The sequence below is a fragment of the Nerophis lumbriciformis genome, linkage group LG17 (assembly GCF_033978685.3).
Source record: "Nerophis lumbriciformis linkage group LG17, RoL_Nlum_v2.1, whole genome shotgun sequence".
In the NCBI taxonomy this organism is placed as follows: Eukaryota; Metazoa; Chordata; class Actinopteri; order Syngnathiformes; family Syngnathidae; genus Nerophis; species Nerophis lumbriciformis.
The window spans coordinates 21,443,417-21,468,607 of NC_084564.2; the positions used below are offsets into that span (position 1 = coordinate 21,443,417).

The following is a 25,191-nucleotide window of genomic DNA, read 5'->3' on the forward strand; positions in this document are numbered from 1 at the left end:
GAGAGACAACGAGAATGCGAGCTCCCGTGGATGAGATAAAAAAAGTAGCGAGTGCTTTGTATTACTTGGCCGTCGAGTGAAGACTATGGAAAACGGAAAATGCTTTTGGACTGGCAAAGCAGACTGTATCAGTTATTGTCCACCATGTATGTCGCGGACTCAACGTCTAGGTCCAGAGTATATAAAGTCACCTAAAAGGAATGGACTATGAAGGTGAAGGCAAATGGGTGAGGAGTGTCCTGACCAGATATCTAGATCCCTAGATTAATGTTAAATGTTCTTTATCACATTGTTTGTGTCTAATAAAGATTTGATTAATTTATGATGGCTCAGGTGTGATTCACTACAATAGGGCCCCACAGCACACTGGATTCCAGTTAATTGAAATACCACAACACTAAATATTGTTCAGATAAGTAACATTTAAGAACTTGCACACAAAGCAACACTGGAGGTGACTATGACGTGCGCATTTTCCGCGCATGCGTACAAGGTCGCGTTGCGCCGGCGGACGGAGGGGGGCGGGGGTCTTAAACGGTGGCATTGTTGTGTGTGGACACGGATAAGGTTAGGTGTGATTTACCCTGGATAACCTTAAACGGGGCCTAAGGCTTGTTTTTGGGACAAAACTACCTGAAAGGACTTAACAAAGGACACACAGGGACAGACTCAAGGATTAATTCATCACTGGTTCTTCACTGGGGTTAAAACCTCAGTAAGTACCACTAGACTGAGATATGCCTGAGATAGCTGATTTCTACAATTTCAGAATGTGCTTGTTCTATTTTTGAACAAAGAAAACAATCTGAAGTTGTCTTTATTTTTAAGTTACCGTGTCGTGATTTTACCAGTCCGGCCCACTTTGGAGTAGATTTTTCTCCATGTGGCCCCCGATCGAAAATGAGTTCGACACCCCTGGTCTATTCTGTGAAATGATTAAACTTACAGCTCCCACATAGTTAGCAAAGCTCCAGACTTTAAGATGTGTAGCGAAGCCTGTTCTTTTACAACGCCGTCCTCTATGACTTTTTTCTTCGTAGTGTCCTTTTCCTTAGCATCCTTGTTGGCTAAAGACTAACTTATTTTTTTTGTCTTCTTTTTTGACATGTCCAATCTAGAAAGCACAGATAACCTTGACCTCACTTTCAGCCATCAGAGACATTTTTTAAGACTTGGCATAGCTCCTCCCAAGACAGCTACCATGACCACCCCCGAACTGTGAACCATCACTGTAGACACTTTTCACCTTTGATCACTTTAACTGCTGCTGTGACCCAAGGTCACCTCCATATTTATACTGTTGACTGTCAATCAGAATGTGCAATAATGTTATGTTACTTACTGTGCCTTGTATATACATTTTTATTTTTATTTTAGCGAAGTACCGTGTGACTTGTTGAAGGGTGGACTAGCAAAGTAAGATTTTCATTGTACGGCAAACTGTCTGTTTAACTGTGCATATGACAATAAACAATCTTGAATCTTGAATCCCAAGAGGACCTGACATGAGAGGTGCTTTTATTACTGGCTTCTTATACACCGTAAGATTGATTGAGAGTTTTAAAGGGGAACATTATCACCAGACCTATATAGGCGTCAATATATACCTTGATGTTGCAGAAAAAAGACCATATATTTTTTTAACCGATTTCCGAACTCTAAATGGGTGAATTTTGGCGAATTAAACGCCTTTTTATTATTCACTCTCGGAGCGAGGACGTCACAACGGGAAGCAATCCGCCATTTTCTCACTTTCGTCGGTGTGTTGTCGGAGGGTGTAACAACACGAACAGGGACGGATTCAAGTTGCACCAGTGGCCCAAAGATGCGGAAGTGGCAAGAAATTGGACGAAATTTGTTAAAAATACGAGGGTATGGGGAAAGCCGACGAAATGGTCAGTCGTTTGTTCCGCACACTTTACAGACAAAAGCTATGCTACGACAGAGATGGCAAGAATGTGTGGATATCCTGCGACACTCAAAGCAGATGCATTTCCAACGATAAAGTCAAAGAAATCTGCCGCCAGACCCCCATTGAATCTGCCGGAGTGTGTGAGCTACTCAGGGACAACTGACCTCGGTAGCACGGCAAGCAATGGCGGCAGTTTGTTCCCGCAGACGAGCGAGCTAAACCCCCTGGATGTCTTGGCTCACACCGTCCCTTATGCTACCGAAGATGATCAAGAGAAGAATATCGTCCCTAGCTTCCCTGGCCTGCTGACATCAACTCCAAAACTGGACAGATCAGCTTTCAGGAAAAGAGAGCGGATGAGGGTATGTCTACAGAATATATTAATTGATGAAAACTTTATTCTTTACTCGCGGTTTTACGTAAATTATTATACATAAACTGTGTTTACCAATAATTTAGCTTAAAACATTTATTTTTTTCAATCATTCGAGTACATTCGGGTAGTCTTGTGTAATGCAGTATTTTGTGTCTATTTAGGTATGGTTAACCTGAGTGCTGAAATCGTGGAAAAATATATGTTCTTAGCGCGCCTGCAATGGGCTGTCTGCACTCTCAAAGTGCATGTTGTTGCCAAATGTATTTCATATGCTGTAAACCTAGTTCATAGTTGTTAGTAATTATCTTATCAGACAGTGTTAAGCCGCTGAAATCCGAGTCTGAATCCGAGCTAATGGCGCTATACCTTGCTGTTTGTTTGTATTGGCATCACTGTGTGACGTCACAGGAAAATGGACGGGTGTATTTAACGATGGTTAAAATCAGGCACTTTGGAGCTTTTTTTAGGGATATTGCGTGTTGGGTAAAATTTTGAAAAAAACTTCGAAAAATAAAATAAGCCACTGGGAACTGATTTTGAATGGTTTTAACCCTTCTGAAATTGTGATAATGTTCCCCTTTAAGGATGTTTGGATGCATTTGTTTTGTCTTAAAGGGCCCCTCAAATGCTGACTACATTGGCATTTCAAAGACCTGGCCTGACCTAAAAATGAGGACAGGTGAAAATTCAGCCCAAACCAGGTTTTAGCCTTATCAGCACATTTTGGAACGCCTACTTTTAACTTTTAAAAGTGTTCAAGGCTGTATCAGCCTGCCGGCGTCACCTACAAAAGACTGGAGGCTATTTCACATAGCGTAGTCTGTGTTCTGGTAGCATCTTCAATTTGAAGGAATGATCAAGTATGGCTGCTGGATGCATTTTTGCATGTTGTATCAATACAAGTAAAGAAGGGGTCAGTCTGCATACATTTCCAAATGAGGGAAATATGAGGAAAGGGACGTACCAAGTGAGAGGAGTGCAATTTGTAGTGGTAATTTTAGTGATTTTGACTTCAAAGAAGAAGGGTTTTGGAAGTTTGGATGGAATAAATCTAAAAGACTCAAGTCAAATATGATCCTGAAAATCAGGAGCACCACTGAGGAGAGAAATACTAAATCCGAACCTATGGAAAAGCAGACTAGGGGCACAAAAACGAGAGAAAAAGAAGGTAAACCGCTAGTGTTTTATTTTGTGTCCGCTTCTACTGATGTTTTCCTCAAGATGCTGAAAGAGCATGAACAACACAGGCTATGGTGTCTACGGAAGAGGAGGAAAGTCCGGAAATGGCGATTCTTTTATATTTATTTTTCGCTCATCATCAGTTTTGAAGTAATCATGGACCACGGCGACAAAAACAAAATAATACTTTTACATGCCTTCATCTCATTCCACACTGTCTAATGGGCTCGAGTTCTGTGGATGACGTCACACCAAGAGGGGGCGCCGTATCCAGTCTGGCGATGGAAAAGGGGCGTTCCAAGTACAGTTAGTTATGTACTCCTTACTTAAAAACTAATTGATATTATAGAAAATGACTGCCGGATTGATTTTCATGAGCAAATAAACACATATGGAAAACTTGTCAGGGAAATGTTGGCTCATCTGGACACTACGAATCCTTTAACACAGGGGTGTCAAACTCATTTTAGATGGGGGGCCGCATGGAGAAAAATCTACTCCAAAGTGGGCCGGACTGGTAAAATCACGGCACGATACCTTAAAAATAAAGACAACTTCAGATTGTTTTCTCTGTTTAAAAATAGAACAAGCACATTCTGAAATTGTACAAATCATAATGTTTTTTTTATTTTATTTTTTACACTTACATGTTGCGGTAAATAGTATTCTATCTTTTTTTGTCGTTATTTATACTTTCTGAAAAAATGATGTGATAATGTTAATCAGTCTACTCATTGGTGTTAATCTTCTATCTATCAAGATAAAAAAAAAAAGTTTATGTTTTTTGCTCATTTTCCTCGACGTGGTTTATTTTAAAGTTAAAGTTAAAGTACCAATGATTGTCACACACACACTAGGTGTGGTGAAATGTGTCCTCTGCATTTGACCCATTCCCTTGTTCACCCCCTGGGAAGTGAGGGGAGCAGTGGGCAGCAGCGGTGCCGCAACCGGGAATAATTTTTGGTGATTTAACCCCCGATTCCAACCCTTGATGATGAGTGCCAAGCAGGGAGGTAAATGGTTCCATTGTTATAGTCTTATTTTTACATATGTAGCATCATCTACATAGATACAAATAATTGCTATTGTGACATCTAGTGGACACATTTAGTACAGCGGTTTCTTTCATTCAAAAATTTCGGCTCATTTTTATACTTGGCAAACTCATCCCGCGGGCCGGATAAAACATGTTCGCGAGCCTGATCCGGCCCCCGGGCCATACGTTTGATACCCCTGCTTCAACATAAACTGTGGCTAACCTTGGATTAGCACGTTTTAAAGAACATAATTTTTCTCAAGCTGCTGCCCCCACTTTAAAGGAAATGCTGCACAGAGCGCAGACAGTTAATGAATGGATTTATTAGTGACCTTTTTGAATGTATTGACGTTACAGAGGTTTGCAACACTCACCCACAGTCAGAACTGGATCATGGCATCACTGGTGATGCACAGCAGGGATGTTGGGTGAGTTATGTAGCAGCGACAGTCTCCATCACGTTTTCCTCCTTTTCTGCCTTCACGCTGAAAGGCCACTTCCTGTCCACATCTAAGGATAAAAGGCATTTTATTGGCTTTCATTGTTTGTTAATTGTTTATTGCTTGTTTTCAGAATAAAATGCTCATTTATATCTTAAAAGTCCTGCTAATTTCAAGTCTTATTTTTAAATCTTAATTTAGGATGTCTTATCAAGTAAAATTAACTACATGCATGGAGAGACAATTTCACTAGATTTTAGTGTATTTCTCCTAAAATCTATTCTTTCTACCTTATAATTATAATATATGAGCTGTACTTTTCTAGCAGATATAACCCACTTTTCAGCACATTTAAGTTTAAAATAAATGTTAACTCTAAATATTATATCTGATGTTAAATCCAAACCTACATGTTAAAACTAAACCTAAATGTGAGCGCTAAATGTTAAAAAAAAAGAAAGAAAAAGATTTAACATAGATTTAGATTACACATTTTGGGTTAGATTTAACATTTAGGTTTAGATTTAACATTTAGGCTTACATTTAAATTTAAGATTTATACCATACCATACCATACCAACTTTATTTATAAAGCCCTTAAAAGACAAGCACAGTTGAAAAACAAAGGGCTGTACACCACAAAGAAATAGAGGCAAAGGACAGACTAAAAAATAACATTTAAAACAGAAATAAAAATACACAATTAAAAAGCAAATATAAATTACCCTAAGAACAGTTTGTTGGATAAAAACAGTTTAAAAGTTAAAAACAGTTCAAAAAGTTAAAAGGTAAAAACAGTTCAAAGTCTCATGCCTTTATCATTAAGGTTTAGATTTACCATTTAGGTTTGAATTTAACATTTAGCGCTCACATTTAACATTTAGCCCTCATATTTAGATTTAGATTGAACATTTATGATAATAATAATAATACATTTTATTTTTAAGGCGCCTTTCTGGGCACTCAAGGACACCGTACAAAATCAAAACAATAAAATCAAATTGGATAAAAACAACAATAATAACAACAACAAAGATAGAGAAGAAAAGATGATTACAATGAATAAGCAGTCAGGAATAGGTGTGTTTTGAGTCTTGATTTGAAGAGGGATATTGAGTCCAAGTTACGAAGGTCTGGTGGTAAAGAGTTCCAAAGATGTGGGGCAGAGCGGCTGAAAGCTCGGGCACCCATGGTGGACAGTTTAAATAAAGGGACAGTGAGATGGATGGATGAAGAGGATCTTAGGGAATGTGAGGGCGTGGTGACATGGATCAGGTCAGAGAGATAAGATGGAGAGAGTTATGGATGGCTTTGAAAGTGGATACAATGTTTGATGGGTAGCCAGTGGAGTTGCTGCAGAACAGGGGTGATGTGCTGGATTGAAGAGGTTCTGGTGATTATCCGGGCTGCAGAGTTCTGGAGAAGCTGAAGTTTGTGAAGTGACTTGTGAGCGAGACCAAACAGGAGAGAGTTGCAGTAGTCCAGGCGAGAGGTGACCAGGCTATGGACTAGTATGGCAGCAGTATGTGGGGTAAGGGATGGGCGAAGACGATTAATGTTCCAAAGATGAAAGTAAGCAGACCAGGTAATGCTGTTTATGTGGGCTTGAAAGGAAAGTGTGCTGTCGAGGATGACACCCAGACTCTTGACTTGGGAGGAGAGGGAGACAGAGGAATTGCAGAGAGTAAATGGACAAGCTGTTGGTTTTGGCGAGAATGGTTTTTGTACCGACAAGTAGGATTTCGGTTTTATTATTATTAAGTTGAAGGAAATTGGATGAGAACCACTGCTTGAGTTCCAATTTAGGTTTAGATTGAACATATATGCTTAAATTTAAGATTTAGGTTTAGATTTAACATTTGGGTTTAGATTTAACATTTAGTGCCCCTATTTGTATTTATTTAACATATATGTTTAGATTTAAGATTTAGGTTTAGATTTAACATTTGGGTTTAGATTTAAAATTTAGCGCTCATATTTACATTTGTATAAATATGAGGGTGAAACCCATTATTTTAGATGAGTCACTGGAGAAAAGCGCTATATAAATATAATTCAATTCCAGACCTCCAAATTGTATTTTAACACCACCCTGGCCATTTGGCTGTTTGATCTTTGTCATCCTTTATTCAACTTATGTGTCCTGTTATTATACAGGAAATGAAGGGGAAAATGAAAATAAGACATGTTTTGGGAAAACAGGACGTTTGTTCACCCTAGTTTAAAGTTAAAGTACCAATGATTGTCACACACACTCGGTGTGGCGAAATTACAGACTTAATTCACCTCTTTTACTGTAATTCCACCATTATAATGTCGCAATTACAAACCCCGTTTCCATATGATTTGGGAAATTGTGTTGGATGTAAATATAAACGGAATACAATGATTTTCAAATCATTTTCAACCCATATTCAGTTGAATATGCTACAAAGACAACATATTTGATGTTCAAACTGATAAACATTTTTTTTTCTTTTGCAAATAATCATTAACTTTAGAATTTAATGCCAGCAACACGTGACAAAGAAGTTGGGAAAGGTGGCAATAAATACTGATAAAAGTTGAAGAATGCTCATCAAACACTTATTTGGAACATCCCACAGGTGAACAGGCAATTTGGGAACAGGTGGGTGCCATGATTGGGTATAAAAGTAGATTCCATGAAATGCTCAGTCATTCACAAACAAGGATGGGGCGAGGGTCACCACTTTGTCAACAAACGCGTGAGCAAATTGTTGAACAGTTTAAGAAAAACCTTTCTCAACCAGCTATTGCAAGGAATTTAGGGATTTCACCATCTACGGTCCGTAATATCATCAAAGGGTTCAGAGAATCTGGAGAAATCACTGCACGTAAGCAGCTAAGCCCGTGACCTTCGATCCCTCAGGCTGTACTGCATCAACAAGCGACATCAGTGTGTAAAGGATATCACCACATGGGCTCAGAAACACTTCAGAAACCCACTGTCAGTAACTACAGTTGGTCGCCACATCTGTAAGTGCAAGTTAAAACTATCCTATGCAAGGCGAAAACTGTTTATCAACACCCAGAAACGCCGTCAGCTTGGCTGGGCCTGAGCTCATCTAAGATGGACTGATACAAAGTGGAAAAGTGTTCTGTGGTCTGACGAGTCCACATTTCAAATTGTTTTTGGAAACTGTGGACGTCGTGTCCTCCGGACCAAAGAGGAAAAGAACCATCTGGATTGTTATCGGCGCAAAGTTGAAAAGCCAGCATCTGTGATGGTATGGGGGTGTATTAGTGCCCAAGACATGGGTAACTTACACATCTTTGAAGGAGCCATTAATGCTGAAAGGTACATACAGGTTTTGGAGCAACATATGTTGCCATCCAAGCAACGTTACCATGGATGCCCCTGCTTATTTCAGCAAGACAATGCCAAGCCGCATGTTACATCAACGTGGCTTCATAGTAAAAGAGTGCAGGTACTAGACTGGCCTGCCTGTAGTCCAGACCTGTCTCCCATTGAAAATGTGTGGCGCATTATGAAGCCTAAAATACCACAACGGAGACCCCCGGACTGTTGAACAACTTAAGCTGTACATCAAGCAAGAATGGGAAAGAATTCCACCTGAGAAGCTTAAAAAATGTGTCTCCTCAGTTCCCAGACGTTAACTGAGTGTTGTTAAAAGGAAAGGCCATGTAACACAGTGGTGAACATGCCCTTTCCCAACTACCTTGGCACGTGTTGCAGCCATGAAATTCAAAGTTAATTATTATTTGCAAAAAAAAAAAAAAGTTTATGAGTTTGAACATCAAATATCTTGTCTTTGTAGTGCATTCAATTGAATATGGGTTGAAAAGGATTTGCAAATCATTGTATTCCGTTTATATTTACATCTAACACAATTTCCCAACTCATATGGAAATGGGGTTTGTACACAAACCTTCAATAATATACAATACTGCAATAAAACAAACCAATAAGAAACTATATGCTAGCTAAGCTTGTTGCCCAGTACTGTACGAATGGTGAAAAGAGAGCCTTAATAAAAGAGCGGTTAGATTCAGTGCTTCTATTGCAGCTTGTCAAATAAATGGAACATCATGCAGTTACGCAAGCTAGTGACAGGAGAATAGAGTTGTGATGAAACAGAAGGTGAGTTAAAACAGGCAACATATACAACTGCTGCCAGTCACATCATATTACTCGCAGTAAACGTTGTGAGGAAACAACAAAGAACTTGCTAACGTCTCCCGCAGATGACACTTCAATCCAACTCTCTTTTCATAAAGCAACAAAACAACTGCTGTAAGGGAAGCTGTTGTGCAGAGGAAAAACTGTGCCTGTCTTTGTTCTGAAACCAAACATCTGTCCGATCCCTACCCGAATAGTAAACATATTGTTAAAAAATGTTTTCTGTATATCTGTATTTAATTTTACACTTTGGCAAGACTTGGCTAGGATATACAAACAAAGTATATTTTTATTGTTTTAGTTTAAACTTTACATTTATATCTAAAAAAATATATAAAATACAAAAATGTAAACACAAATATTTGAACGCACTACTTTTGTTTTCGCACCCATTTTTCATGAGCTGAACTCAGAGATCAAAAACTTTGTTGTGACAGTTTTGGTTTTAATGGTGTTTTTCCTTTGTTTAGTGTTTCCCGTTTGTTCCATTCATATTTTAGATTGTTCTGTGGTGACTTTAATCCTGTTTCTGAGTGCTATTCACCGAACCTTGTCCTGATTGGCAATTAGGAGGCCAACCTGTTCCTGATGGCCAGTCAGGAGGGTTTATCTACAAGTGTCACCTGCCTCTTGACTGTCTTATGCTGTTTGCACGACTTATATTATTTTTTTTCTGTCTGGTACTTAATTAAAATACCTTTTGTTTTGTTCTCCGCCTCCTGTGTCTGCATCCTGGGGTCATGCCAACCACAACAATGCACAACAGTGACAGAATAAACCAGCCACTAGGTGACCTTGTAGGGACCAATGATAAATCTGCCTAAATCTGTGAGTGAGCAGTTCTCCTTTGCAAAAATAGTCCAGCCGCTTCACAGGTGTGGCATATTAAGATGCAGATTTTACTGCAAATTATTTGCCACTTGCCAAGATTTAAAAATGTATTTCTAGAAATGTCCTCAGTTTTAAGAGCTATTTTTTTCATTGACTTTAAATTATAATATTAATTTTAGAACAAATATATTAAGTCTATTCTAGTTTAAAAATGTTGAAACTGAGAAATTAACTGTTCAAAAATATATTTTGGTTTTCCACAGATGCTTAATTTAAGAATTGCAAGTTGAATAATGCTTGTTTTCAGAATAAAGTACTTATTTCTATCTTACAAGTCCTGCTAATTTCAAGATATACACATCTTAATTTATGATGATTTACCAAGTAAAATTAACTACCTGCATGGAGAGACAATTTCACTAGATTTTAGTGTTTTTCTCCTAAAATCTAGTCTTTGTACCTTATAATTTACATATGAGCTGTATGGGGTGCCGAATGTAAAAGTTCAGTCACACTTTTCTAGCAGAAATAACCCACTTTTCTCAGATTTATTAAATTTTCATTACATTTAAGTTTCAATTAAATGTTAACTCGAAATATTATATCTGATGTTAAATCCAAACCTAAATGCTAAATCTAAGCCTAAATGTTACATCTATCTCCAAATGTGAGTGCTAAATGTTAAATGCGAGCACTAACTGTTAAATCTAAACCTAAATATTTAATCTAAAGATTTAACATAGATTTAAATTACAGATTTTGGGTTAGATTTACCATTTAGGTTTAGATTTAATATTTAGCACTTACATTTACATTTAAGATTTATATTTAACATTAAGGTTTATATTTAACGTTTAGGTTTAGATTCAACATTTAGCGCTTATATTTATATTTATATTTAACATTAAGGTTTATATTTAACATTTAGGTTAAAATTTAACATTTAGGTTAAAATTTAACATTTAGCGCTCACAGTTAAATTTAAGATTTATATTTAACATTAATGTTTAGATTTAACATTGAGGTTTAGATTTAACATTTAGCACTCACATTTAAGATTTAGCCCTTACATTTAGATTTAGATTTAACATTTAGGTTTACATTAACATGTAGGTTTAGATTTGGACATTTAGGTTTAGATTTAACATTTAGCACTCACATTTAAATTTATATTAAATATTTAGGGTTGGATTTATCATTTAGGGTTAAATTGAACACTTAGCGCTCGCATTTAAATATAAGATTTATATTTAACATTAAGGTTTAGATTTAACATTTAGCACTCACATTCAACATTTAGCCCTTACATTTAGATTTAGATTTAACATTTAGGTTTAGAATTAACATATAGGTTTAGATTTTACATTTTGGTTTACATTTATCATTTAGCACTCACATTTAGATTTATAATAACGATTTAGGGTTAGACTTAACATTTAGGGTTTATTTAACTTTTAGGTTTAGATTTAACATATAGGTTTAGATTTAACATTTAGCGCTCATATTTATATTTATATTACAGATTTAGGGTGAGATTTAAAATATAGGGTTTGATTCAACTTTTAGGTTTAGATTTAACATTTAGCGCTCAAATTTACATTTATATGTAGATTTAACATTTAGGTTTAGATTTAACATATAGGTTTAGATTTAACATGTAGGTTTAGATTTAAGATTTAGATTTAACATTTAAGGGACAAGCGGTAGAAAATGGATTGATGGATATACACTATATTGCCAAAAGTATTTGGCCACCTGCCTTGACTCACATATTAACTTGAAGTGTCATCCCATTCCTAACCCATAGGGTTCAATATGATGTCGGTCCAACTTTTGCAGCTATACAGCTTCAACTCTTCTGGGAAGGCTGTCCACAAGGTTGCGGAGTGTGTTTATAGGAATTTTGTGTGAGGTCACACACTGATGTTGGCTGAGAAGGCCTGGCTCTCAGTCTCCGTTCTAACTCATCCCAAAAGGTGTTCTATCGGGTTCAGGTCAGGACTCTGTGCAGGCCAGTCAAGTTCATCCACACCAGACTCTGTCATCCATGTCTTTATGGACCTTGCTTTGTGCACTGATGCACAGACATGTTGGAAGAGGAAGGGGCCCGCTCCAAAAAGTTGGGAGCATGGAATTGTCCAAAATGTTTTGGTAAATCCTGGAGCATTCAAAGTTCCTTTCACTGGAACCAAGGGGCCAAGCCCAACTCCTGAAAAACAACCCCACACCATAATTCCTTCTCCACCAAATTTCACACTTGGCACAATGCAGTCCGAAATGTAGCGTTCTCCTGGCAACCTCCAAACCCAGACTCATCCATCAGATTGCCAGATGGAAAAGCGTGATTCATCACTCCAGAGAAGGCGTCTCCACTGCTCTCGAGTCCAGTGGCGACGTGCTTTACACCACTGCATCCCACGCTTTGCATTGGACTTGGTGATGTATGGCTTAGATCAGTGGTTCTTAACCTGGGTTCGCTCGAACCCTAGGGGTTCGGTGAGTCGGCCTCAGGCATTCGGTGGATGTAAAAACACACCCGACTCATCGTGTAAATACAAACTTCTCCCTATCGGCGTATTACAGATACGGCAACAGCTGACTGATTTAATGGTAACACTTTAGTATGGGGAACATATTCACCATTAATTAGTTGCTTATTAACATGCAAATTAGTAACATATTGGCTCTTAATTAGTCATTATTAGGTACTTATTGATGCCTTATTCGGCATGGCCTTATTATAACCCTAACCCTCTAACCCTGACCCTAAACCAGGGGTCGGCAACCCGCGGCTCTAGAGCCGCAGGCTCTTTAGTGCCGCCCTAATGGCTCTCTGGAGCTTTTTCAGAAATGTATGAAAAATGGAAAAAGATGAGGGGAAAAAAATCTATTTTTTGTTTTAATATGGTTTCTGTAGGAGGACAAAGATGACACAAACCTCCCTAATTGTTATAAAGCACACTGTTTATATTAAACATGCTTCACTGATTCCAGTATTTGGCGAGCGCCGTTGTGTCCTAATAATTTTGGCGGTCCTTGAACTCACCGTAGTTTGTTTACATGTATAACTTTCTCCGACTTTCTAGGACGTGTTTTATGCCACTTCTTTTTCTGTCTCATTTTGTCCACCAAACTTTTAAGGTTGTGCATGAAAGGTGAGTTTTGTTGATGTTATTGACTTGTTGGAGTGCTAATCAGACATATTTGGTCACTGCATGACTGCAAGCTAATCGATGCTAACATGCTATTTAGGCTAGCTATATGTACATATTGCATCATAATGCCTCATTTGTAGGTATATTTGAGGTCATTTAGCTTCCTTTAAGTCCTCTTAATTCAATTTATATCTCATGACACACTATCTGTATGTAATATGGCTTTTAATTTTTTGCCGCTCCAGACAGATTTTTTTTGGTATTTTTAGTTCAATATGGCTCTTTCAACATTTTGGGTTGCCGACCCCTGCCCTAAACCTAATCAAATAACTCTAAATTAAGTCTTTGTTACTTGGAATATGTTCCACATACTAAAGTGTTACCAAAAACATAACTTTGTCTTGAATTGGAAAAAAATTATATATATTTTTTTTCACTAAAGAAGGGTTTGGTGAATGCGCATATGAAACTGGTGGGGTTCGGCACCTCCAACAAGGTTAAGAACCAGCTGTTTGGCCATGGAAACCCAGTCCATGAAGCTCTCTGCGTACTGTACGTGGGCTAATTGAAAGGTCACATGAAGTTTGGAGCTCTGTAGCAACTGACTGTGCAGAAAGTCGGTGACCTCTTTGCACTAAGCGCTTCAGCATCCACTGACCACTATCTGTCAGTTTACGTGGCCTACCGCTTGGTGGCTGAGTTGCTGTTGTTCCCAAACTCTTCCATTTTAATAAAGCCGACAGTTGACTTTGGAATATTGAGGAGTGAGGACATTTCACGACTGGATTTGTTGCACAGGTGGCATCCTATGACAGTTCCACGCTGGAAATCACTGAGCTCCTGAGAGCGAACCATTCTTTCACAAATGTTTGTAGAAACAGTCTCCATGCCTAAGTGCTTGATTTTATACACCTGTGGCTGGGCCAAGTGATTAGGAGTTAAAGCTGAGAAATATATCTGCTACAAAAGTGTGACTGAATTTTTACATTCGGCACCTCATACAGCTGCAGCCTGTAAATTGAATGTCCATTATCGACTATAAGCAGCCTCCAAAGGCGTCTTAGAGAATTTGACAATACATCCAATCGGGAACCACACCAGCCAAGGACCTCCACATCCAGACCGTGACCGTCTGAGACCATGCATCCAGACAGCTGCTGCAACAATTGTTCAGCATAACCAAACCCATTTCTGCAAGAACTGTCAGAAAGTGTCTCAGTGAAGCTCATATGCCTGCTCGTCATCCTCACCGGTGTTGAAAATGACCAGAGTGGGTTTTACATTCGATCCCGTCTGGCACTTGGGAGAGGTGTGAAGCTATGAATCTTGGTTTTTCATTGTTAAGGGCGGGTTGTGTGGGTGAGCGGTTTGCTAAGTGGGGTCATGATACAGGCAGGCGTATGCAATAAAGAACGGACTTGAGTGCATTTTATTGAATGCACTACGATACCATGACATACTCCTCAGGCCCATTATTGTGTCATTTATCCACCTCCATCGCCTCATGCTGCAGCATAATAATGCACGGCCCCATGTTGCAAGGATCAGCTCTGATCACAATTTCTGTAAACTATAAACATCCAAGTTCCATGTCACCCATTGAGCTTGTTTTGGAATTCTCCGGATCATTGTATGCCACGGCGTGCTCAATTTCCTGCAACTTTACACAGCCAATGAAGGGGAGTGGATCAAAATTCCACAGGCCACAACCAACAACCTATCAAACAAAGAAGAAGTGTTGCACTGCTTGAGGCAAATGGTGGTCACACCAGATCTGACCACTGACCTTTCCTCCAGAAGATCTTACCTTTGTCCATGTGATGTCAGATTAAATAAACATTACCCAGCAATATGTTTTTGAAGGAGAAAAGGTGAGGCCTTTAATCCCAGGAACACCATAACTACCGTCAAGCATGGTGGTGGTAGTATTATGCTCTGGGCCTGTTTTGCTGCCAATGGAACTGGTGCTTTACAGAGAGTAAATGAGACAATGAAAAAGGAGGATTACCTCCAAATTCTTCAGGACAACCTAAAATCATCAGCCCGGAGGTTGGGTCTTGGGCGCAGTTGGGTGTTCCAACAGGACAATGACCCCAAACACACGTCAAAAGTGGTAAAGGAATGGCTAAATCAGGCTAGTATTAAGGTTTTAGAATGGCCTTCACAAAGTCCTGAAACAAGTCCATGTCAGAAAACCAACAAATTTAGCTGAACTGCACCAATTTTGTCAAGAGTGGTCAAAAACTCAACCAGAAGCTTGCCAGAAGCAATATCCGGCAACTTTACACAGCCAATGAAGAGGAGTGGACCAAAATTCCACAACCAACAACCAAATAAGAAGTGTTGCACCGCTTGAGGCAAATGATCACACCAGATATTGACTGTTTTTCAGACACCTCCAAACCCACTCAATACAGTAAAACTACACATGTTAAAGTCGCCTTTTAAATCACTCCTGTGAGGTGGAGGGAAAAATGCTCACTAACACAGATTTGTCAATAATAATTGAGAGGAAACGTAAATCGGAGAGCACAGACGGGTTTGGGGGCGTAGGGGAGCTTTATAATCCAGGCTTTATTAAAGTGTTTTTATTGGCGTCTGGGCTACTATTAGAGGATGGCCTTGGAACATAACTCTACTGGGTTATTCTTAAAGACAAAAGTACAACATAGAAAAACTTTTTTTTTTTAAATATGACGGCTATCTTTTGTCCAAACTGCCTGGAATAGATTCTCACTTTGAGTTCAATGAGAGGCCGCACTCATGCTAGTTTTGTGTTCTATACTCCATCAATCCAATTCACACCTCCCCGCAGGCTCTTCAAAATGCGATCCTCTCCTCATGAAGCGGGCCTCCATGGCTATTTTTAGCAATGCAGTAAAAGCGACTACTGTATGAATACTGCGGGGATGCACAGCAGATACACTACTTACTGCCAAAGTATTACTTCCTCACAATTGTTAAAAAACAAACAAACAAACAACAAAAAATGGATTATGCAAAAATTAGATGTCTGTAATCCAACTGTCACTTTTTGCCGGACCACTTGGCCCAATTACTGCAACTTTTCAAGCTCCATTTAGGCTATCTGTATTTTTTTCCACCCAAGAATTCTTGAATAAGCCATTAGCTGTGAGGATTGGCTGTGATTGATGGCCCGAGTCCATGGCCGGGATCAAGCTGCCTCAGCAATGATAAAAGATTTAAGAGCGCCAAAGCCTCAGGCAGCTTGTTCTCTGCCGATAACCGCGGGGGAGAGTGCAGTCTGCCCGAACTTATTCTGACTAATTTATGGCGCTCCTTGCTCAGTCGGGGCACATTTGAAGACTTGAGTGCTGGACATGGAACTCTCAGGTGGGCTGGCCAGAGTCAGGGAGCTTCACCGGGACTGAAGAGTCACAGCCTGGGAGACCTGCACCGGACATGTTGGGTCGGTTTTGATCAGAAATGTCATCTTGTGGGGGATGTGGGTTATAAAAGCAATTGTACCGTTTCTTTTTCTACAGCTACTAACCAAACCTGTCTTTACCCCTTAAGAGGTCCTTGTGTCATTAGACTCATAACAAAGGCCAGGTTGCTAAAAACTGTTGTACAAATACTATTTCTAATCAAACTTTTCCCCAAAATTCCATTAATGACTGGCAGCAACATTGATTTCAATGCAGGGGTATCAAACGTACGGCCCACGGGCCGGATCAGGTTTTATCTGGCCCGTGGGATGAGTTTGCTAAGTATAAAAATGAGCCGAACTTTTTGAATGAAAGAAACTGCTGTTCTAAATGTGTCCACTAGATGTCGCAATAGCAATTATTTGTATCATTGTAGATGATGCTACATATGCAAAAAAAACATGCTGAGGAAAATGAGCAAACTACATAAATAACATCCTGTAATTTCATTTTTATATTTTTTTGTCTTGATCGATTGAAAATGAACACCAATGATTTGACTGATGAACATTATCACATAATTAAATAGAATACGATTAATCGCTACATTATGATTTGTACATTTTCAGAATATGCTTGTTCTATTTTTAAACAAAGAAAACAATCTGAAGTTGTTTTTATTTTTAAGTTATCGTGCCGTGATTTTACCAGTCCTGCCCACTTGAGAGTACATTTTTCTCCATGTGGCCCCCGATCTAAAATGAGTTTGCCACCCATGCATAGGTGTCAAACTCAAGGTTTGTGGGCCACGCAACCCTGGATATAATAAGACACTTCATTTTTTTTACTAATTGTATTTCAATTTTGACAGAAATAAATGAACCATTTTTTAGGACCATAAGGCGCTCTGTCGATGAACGGGTCTATTCGAGTCTATTTTCATACAAAAGGTGTTATAAGGCGCATTAAAGCGGTTATACTATGATTTTTTTTCTCTAGAATTATAACGCTTCCTTGTGGTCTACATAACATGTAATGGTCAAAATGTTGCATAGATTATGTTTTACAGACCATCTTCAAGCCGCTTTCAGACCGTCTCTTCAGGATGCACCGTTTGGTGGGTGGTCTTATTTACGTGCCTCCACTTTGACAGTGTCTTCTCCCCGTCATCTTTGTTGTAGTTCTTAGCGCTTCCATAGTGTGTGTACTAACAGATATAAGTTAAAATTGTACGTTACTTTGTATCAGAAAAGGCAACAGCGGAGTATGAATGTCCCACAAAAGGAGGACAGAGAAAAAGAAGGAGTTTATTGACTACGGCGTGGATTACAAAGGCGGATGGGCGCACATTTTGGAGATCCTAAATACACAACAGCAGAAACCTATAGGTAAGAAAAGTTGGTTTTGCATGAGAAGGCGTAATAAAATGACATATTATAATCCATTTTGGGGTCCACCACCATAATAATACCCGTATTTTGAAGCACAGTACGTCTGACAATGGTAGCCGTAATGCTCCGACAATCCATCTGGCAGTGCAGCTTCCTCGCTTACCAAAGTCGTGCTAAAACATTCTGACAGATTTTGGAGCAATGTGTGTAATGAAACATCAAAGTTTTGGTCTTGCTTGCTTGCTAGCGTCATTCATTGAACAGGCGTCAACTTGCAGAACACACATACCGTATTTTTCGGACTATAAGTCGCAGTTTTTTTCATAGTTTGGCCGGGCTCCAGTGCGATTTATATATGTGTTTTTCCTTCTTTATTATGCATTTTCGGCAGGTGCGACTTATACTCTGGTGCGACTTATACTCCGAAAAATATGGTATCTCTCATGTGTGACTGCCATCTACTGGTCACACTTATCATTACACCATGTATCACAGCCAGAATAAGCACAACCAACATTAATACAAATATAAGGCGCACCGGGCTATAAGGCGCACTGTCGATTTTTGAGAAAATGAAATGATTTTTAGTGCAACTTATAGTCCGAAAAACCTGGTACTGCCTTTGGCCGCAGTTCATCTTAACTGAGTATTATTTTATTATTGGATTCAACAAGCTAATATTTTTTTTATTTTCTTGGTCATTGTCAAACTTTTTAAAATAAATTCTATATTGAGTGAACTGTACCTGCACCTGACGTGTGATAACAAGGCAAGTTTTCTATCAGTTTGTTAGTAAACAATTAACCCTTGTGCACCCCGAGGGCCCTTAATCTGCAATACATGGGTTCTTTAAGTAATATGATTGTTCAATTTGAAGGATAGCGGTCTGAAATTTCGACATAGAATTTTTACCGTTTTATTCTTTGATCAGCACTTTGTTAGAATAATATAAACCGAAAGCATACACACTGTCTCTTGAGAAGTCTTTCGGCCCCATTGACTCCAATTATAACTGCTATTTTTTGACGGACTGAAACCCTGGTATGTTGCAATACTTTTTCCTGTGAAAATCAAACGAATCTCATTCTTGTCGATTGAAGAACAAATAAAAATATTGCTTTGGTGTAATTGCTCCGTCTAACCACCAGATGGCACCAGAAAACCACGAGCACAATTATTCCACCGAGCTTTGATGAGCATAAATGCGCATAAGTGAGCTAAACTGCTGAAATGCAATGAAAATGATCTTATATATATATATATATATATATATATATATATATATATATATATATATATATATATATATATATATATATATATAAATAAATAATGGCAGATATATATATAAAATATAAAAGACTTGTGTGAACTCAATAAACTCGACCAAGTCCTGCCTTCTTTCTCTCTCGATCTAACAGAGTCACATGGCACTGTAAAAAAATTATCCTTTTTTGTCTACTTGATACTTGAACTCAATGTTGTCATGAATTATTAACCGATTTAAGACTGTAAGTACCCAACACCAAGTATTCCACACTGCAGCTTATTTTATTTTTTTTTAGAAATATTGCATATTTTGCATTTTTCACAGCAAAAAAACAACAATAATAACAATAATAACTTTATACCAATAGATGGATCTGAAATTGTTAAGATTTCAAGCGTTAAAAATAAATAAATAAATTAATGTATTGCTGACTTATGACACTTTTATGAGGTGGTCCCTCATATAGTCAATATCAAGGTTGCACGAGGGTAAATATTTAAAAGATGGGACAGTTGTATGATATCATGAGGAAATTATACATTTATATCATGATAACCAAGAGGGACAAGTGGCAGAAAATGGATTGTTGGATGTTTTGCAGTTACAAATGGCCCTCTATGGACAGCTGCAACTGTAATGTGGCCCACGATGAAAATGAGTTTGACGCCCCTGCTCCAACGACAAGAGCCAGCTTCCCAAATAATGCCTTAGAAATATCATATATGGATATATTTTTCCACTTTAAATCAGTCAATCTTTTGAAACTACTTCAGCTGAAAATGTAAGTCAAATACATGTTTAGCATTTAAATCCATGAAAGCCTATATGTTTGCATGCGTCTTTATTTTTATTTAATACATTTTTTTATATGTTTCCAAAAAAACACCACTCCAAAAACTTAAATATATTCCGTAAAATACATTTTTGGAAGCATATGCTGATCAATATTAGTACCTGAGAGGGTTTAATAACTGGCAGCAACATTAAGTATATGCATTATTTATCTATAATGTTAGATCTAAAAACAAAGACTCACATTCAAAGTCCTCAGAAGAAAAATTGTCGGCTTCTCAAAAATTGCTGCAAAGACATTATATATTTATATCCCCCTCCTGATAGAATTCAGTTATTTAAAGGGGTCATATTGTGATTTTTTTTTTTTCATTTAAAACACTTGCTAGTGGTCTACCTAACATGTAATGGTGGTTCTTTGGTCAAAATGTTGCATAGATTATGTTTTACAGAACGTCTTTGACCTTCTCTTCAGGATGTGCCGTTTTGTGAGCGGTCTTATTTGCGGGCCTCCACTTTGGTTGTCTTCTCCCCGCCAGCCATGTTGTAGTGTTTAGCGCTTCCATATGGAGTCTACTGACAGGTATAAGTTACAACTATACGCTACTTTGTGTTAGAAATGTCAACAGAAATGTGCATAAACGAGCCACTCTGCCCCACAACAAGACGATATAGAAAAAGTATGAACTTAACAATGGCGGACTCGCACAAAGCTCTTCGGATAAATCTAAACCATATATGGCAATATCTGCTGATGTCACACTTGGGAAAAACATCACAAAGTGTTCAAATTCCAAACAGCTCATTTGCGAAAAGTATGAAGGAAAGCAACATTGTTTTATAAATATCAAACCATGCCTCCAATTTTCTGGAACTTTGCAGATCCCAAATACACAAGAACAGGGACTACTAGGTAAGAAAAGTTGTTTTTGCATAATAAGTGAAAATAAAGGCCAGCAATTTTACATAGGGTAGCTCCCATGTTTTTTTTAGTGACCCAGACTTTTTCTTTAAAACTAAAATCCAACTAAATATCCCACAGAGTGTATACTTACACTGTATCAGTAGGAAGGCACCCATGCAGAAAAACGCATCATTTTTCTTGCATGCTTTGAATGGAGAAAAGCAGCGCTATCTGAAGGACACATGTACAAATTAAAAGTATAGAGCCAGTAGTCCAACTTGAACTCTTAACATAAAAGGGTTAAATTATTGTACCGTATTTTTCGGACTATAAGGCGCACTTAAAATCCTTTCATTTTCTCAAAACTCGACAGTGCGCCTTATAACCAGGTGCGCCTAATGTACGGAATCATTTTTGTTGTGCTTACCGCCGTCGAAACTATTTTATTTGGTACATGGTGAAATGATAAGTGTGACCAGTAGATGGCAGTCACACAAGAGATACGAGTAGACTGCAATATGACTCAAGTAAACACCAACATTTTATATGTTTCATTGAAAATATAGAACATTAAACACGGCGCTCAAAAATCCATCAAAATGTTTTAGTATGTCTTTGGTAAGCTATGAAGCCGCACCGCTTGATGGATTGTACTGTGCTTCAGCATAGGAGTATTATTATGGTGAGTGTATAAGGTAAGACTTATTATATGGCATTTTGTTTCGCAATATTATGCAAAATAGACTTTTCTTAACTTCTGGTACTTGCTGATCAGTATTTGGGATCTGCATAAGTCCTGAAAATGTGTAGTCCATGCCGACAACGTAGTCGATAAGCTTCTTCTTTTTCTCTATCTTCTTGTTATGGGACATTTATCCTCCGCTGTTGCCATTTCTAATATAAAGTAGTGTAAAGATATTACTTATATCTGCCAGTAAACTCGCCATGAAAGCGCTAAAACAAACCGGTGTAGTGAGTTTACATTATTCACCCAAGGAACTTTAGTTATTAAAGAGTTCCGGTCGGATGTTTTTTCATGGGACGCATTTCCGGCCTTGTTGTTGTTTCCGGATGAGGAGATGCTGCTCCGTTATTGATTTAGGTAAAGTCTGAATGTCATTAAAACAGTTAGCTCCATCTTTTGACACTTCTTCCACTCCCGTCCTTGCACGCTACATCGCTACAACAAAGATGACAGGGAGAAGACGCTGCTGAAGGTGCGCCATGTAATAAGACCGCCCACAAAATGGCGCATCCGGAAGCGACTGTCAGAAAGTGGCTTGAAGATGATCTGTAAAACATCATCTATGCAACATTTTGAGCAAAGGACCACCATGACATGTTATGTAGACCACAAGGAAGTGTTTTCAATTTAGAAAAAATAAAATAAAATATGACCCCTTTAATGCGCCTTATAATCCGGTGGGTCTTTTGTATGAATATAGACCTGACTAGACCCGCTCATCTTCAGTGCGCCTTATAATCCGGTGCACCCTATGGTCCTGAAAATACGGTATGTTAAAATGTTGGAACATAAATGTCATTAGGAACATAAATGTCACTTTTTGTGTGACCTTGTCATTTTAGTGACAATTCTTTGTTAATCTTCCTTTTAATATAATCCCTGCAAATTCGACCTTTAGTCATAGCACAGTCAAAATGGCTTGAAAGAAGCCATTCTTGTCCTTAAGTAAATGGTTTTGCATCAATTCCGATGAATGACGGACGTCTGTCCTTAGTGGTTTAGTATAAATTACAACATGTCATACAATCCTTAGTGAGCTTTGAGCATCAATCAAAAAGCAGAGAATCAATACACTAAAACCCCTAGTTAATGTATGCAGACAGTTCAATCGTCCAATCAAGGAGCAGGATGGTGTTTACATCATTAATCTTTAAATCTACTGAGGATGGACTGCGACATGTTTCACCGTGCACATGCGGCTATGGTGCAAGGTCAAAGGTTGCCAGATTCATTAGCTAATTAAAGGCTGCTTCCTGGGCTCATCCCTCCTCTGCAGGCTCCTCCAGTGTCTCCACTGAGTTCTTCTAATGAGTGGTCAGATCATGGCCCTCTCCAAAGAGACGCTCCCCGGCTTCAAAAGTCCTCCAATTATATGGCCTTGTGAAAGGAAAATACATACAATTATGAATCTGATCAGTGCTAATTAAACCTGAGGGGGTTTAGGAAGTGAAGGTGTTCCTGTTGGTGCAGTCAGCTGAGGTTAAAAAGTGTAATAACAAGTAAAGACAAGTGAACCACTTCTTTCATGCTAGTATTTCACCACAAATGGCGCCACCAATGGGTTTAGTTAAAATACTAAGTGACTATAAACTGGACCCTATATCTGCAAGGTCCTCTTTTCTTGTTTCTCGTTTTACATGTTGAGTCAAACAAAGATATCACTCCAACATTATCCAGAGTTTGACATGTTTTTACCTCAATTGATTAGCAAAGCCAACTGTATGTTAATGATGAGATTCTAATTGAAACTAAGCATGGCATCAATATAAGGGGTTATTTTTATTTTTCCAAATGAATATTAATTTTACATGCTAAATAAAATATAAATCATACATTGTCAGAAATATGGGGTATCGGACTGTCTGATTGTGGCGGTCCGCTCCCTGTATGATCAGTGTCAGAGCTTGGTCCGCATTGCCGGCAGTAAGTCGGACCCGTTTCCAGTGAGGGTTGGACTCCGCCAAGGCTGCCCTTTGTCACCGATTCTGTTCATAACTTTTATGGACAGAATTTCTAGGCACAGTCAAGGCGTTGAGGGGATCTGGTTTGGTGGCTGCAGGATTAGGTCTCTGCTTTTTGCAGATGATGTGGTCCTGATGGCTTCATCTGGCCAGGATCTGCAGCTCTCACTGCATCGGTTCACAGCTGAGTGTGAAGCGTCTGGGATGAGAATCAGCACCTCCAAGCCGAGTCCATGGTTCTCGCCCGGAAAAGGGTGGAGTGCCATCTCCAGGTTGGGGAGGAGATCTTGCCCCAAGTGGAGGAGTTCAAGTACCTCGGAGTCTTGTCCACGAGTGAGGGAAGAGTGGATCGTGAGATCGACAAGCGGATTGGTGCGGCGTCTTCAGTAATGCGGACGCTGTATCGATCCGTTGTGGTGAAGAAGGAGCTGAGCCGGAAGGCAAAGCTCTCAATTTACCGGTCGAATTTACCATCCTCACCTATGGTCATGAGCTTTGGGTTATGACCGAAAGGACAAGATCACGGGTACAAGTGGCCAAAATGAGTTTCCTCCGCCGGGTGGGGGGGCTCTCCCTTAGAGATAGGGTGAGAAGCTCTGTCATCCAGGAGGAGCTCAAACTAAAGCCGCTGCTAAAGCCAGATGAGGTGGTTCGGGCATCTGGTCAGGATACCACCCGTACGCCTCCCTAGGGAGGTGTTTCGGGCACGTCCGACCGGTAGGAGGCCACGGGGAAGACCCAGGACACGTTGGGAAGACTATGTCTCCAGGCTGGCCTGGGAACGCCTCGGGATCCCCCGGAAGGAGCTGGATGAAGTGGCAGGGGAGAGGGAAGTCTGGGCTTCCCTGCTTAGGCTGCTGCCCCCACAACCTGACCTCGGATAAGCGGAAGAAGATGGATAGATGGACATTGTCAGAAGTGTCGTTTCAACACCAATTTACATTAGATATCATTCAATGACTGATTTTCAACTAAACGATTAAACGCGCTATTTATATATTATTTTAGATGTCGGAAATTGCAAAGGAAAGTGTATTTTTTAACACAATTGTATTTAAAAAACACTGAACAAATATTGTTAAACTAAATGATTAAACTTGTTATTTTTATAATATTTTACAAATTGTAAATGCATTTATTTTTTAAGACGAAATTATAAGACATCATATTCAATAAAATTGTCAAAATACTAATGAATAAACCGAATATTTTTAAAATTATTCATATTTTAGAAATTGGAGAGGAATTTATTTTTTCAACACAAATTTATATATTACCGTATTGTTGTAGCGGTGTAGCGTGCAAGGACGGGGGTGGAAGAAGTGTCAAAAGATGAAGCTAACTGTTTATGACATTCAGACTTGACTTCAATCAATAACGGAGCAGCATCTCCTCATCCGGAAACAACAACACCGGAAATGTGTCCCGTGAAAAACCCTCCGACCGGAACTCTCTAATAACTAAAGTTCCTTGGGTGAATAATATAAACTCACTATACAGGTTTGTTTTAGCGCTTTCATGGCGAGTTTACTGACTGATATAAGTCATAACTTTACACTACTTTATATTAGAAATGGCAACAAAGGAGGATGAATGTCCCATAACAAGAAGATAAAGATAAAGAAGAAGCTTATCGACTACGCAATTT

At 38.8% G+C, this 25,191-nt stretch overlaps 1 protein-coding gene across 4 annotated transcripts in view; it reads right to left on the reverse strand.

The window, feature by feature from the left end:
• The window catches only part of LOC133614687 (galactosylgalactosylxylosylprotein 3-beta-glucuronosyltransferase 1), a 263,687-nt gene that overhangs the window by 46,780 nt on the left and 191,716 nt on the right, over positions 1-25,191 (reverse strand). For 3 of the 4 annotated variants that reach the window (XM_061972849.2, XM_061972852.2, XM_061972848.2), the window contains exon 3: positions 4,878-5,013. The exons of the other annotated variant lie outside the window; for it this stretch is intronic. The gene's annotated coding sequence lies outside the window, so the exon portion shown is untranslated. The remainder of the gene's footprint in view (positions 1-4,877; positions 5,014-25,191) is intronic. 4 annotated transcript variants of the gene reach the window in all.